The sequence below is a fragment of the Penaeus monodon genome, chromosome 23 (genome assembly GCF_015228065.2).
Source record: "Penaeus monodon isolate SGIC_2016 chromosome 23, NSTDA_Pmon_1, whole genome shotgun sequence".
Taxonomy (NCBI): domain Eukaryota; kingdom Metazoa; phylum Arthropoda; class Malacostraca; order Decapoda; family Penaeidae; genus Penaeus; species Penaeus monodon.
In genome coordinates, this window is record NC_051408.1 from 23,368,062 (window position 1) to 23,368,656 (window position 595).

The following is a 595-nucleotide window of genomic DNA, read 5'->3' on the forward strand; positions in this document are numbered from 1 at the left end:
TATATATACACACATATATATGAATAATAAGAACGGAAAGGGGATGTCGGGATAGTATTGCTGATGTGAAAGGAAAGCTTGCAAGAGTTACAAACACATATGCTGGAGAGAAACTTCGTCGATGTCTGAAATGCGAGTGAAGCAGCACCATGGTGCTGACAACCGAATGGATCTAATGACGGAAGTGGTTATTATGCTTCAGGTGTTGGTGGTTAGTGGATGCCGTCAATGTGGTGCGAAAGTGAAAAGATGATTACTTTGAATGTTTGAATTTCAAAATGATTCTCTTCTCTGAGTCTCTTCTTTTAGGTGGATACACGTTGATCTTATATAAATCGAATCTATGGTGAACCACAATACAGAGAGCAACGCGGTCCACCGAGGACTGTGAAAGGAAGAGCGTGATGGGCCACGCCCGCGGTCTGAGGGCCACCGCAAGTAGAGCAATCCTAGATGCGACGGTCGGAAAGCGAAAGTTACATCTGTTTGAATAATTACTGTGTTCGTCTAGGGTAAATGCGCAGTGGAATTACACGGCCGGAATGGGAAAAATAGTTATGACAAATGACATAAGTCAGCTGATTGCACTCCGAGA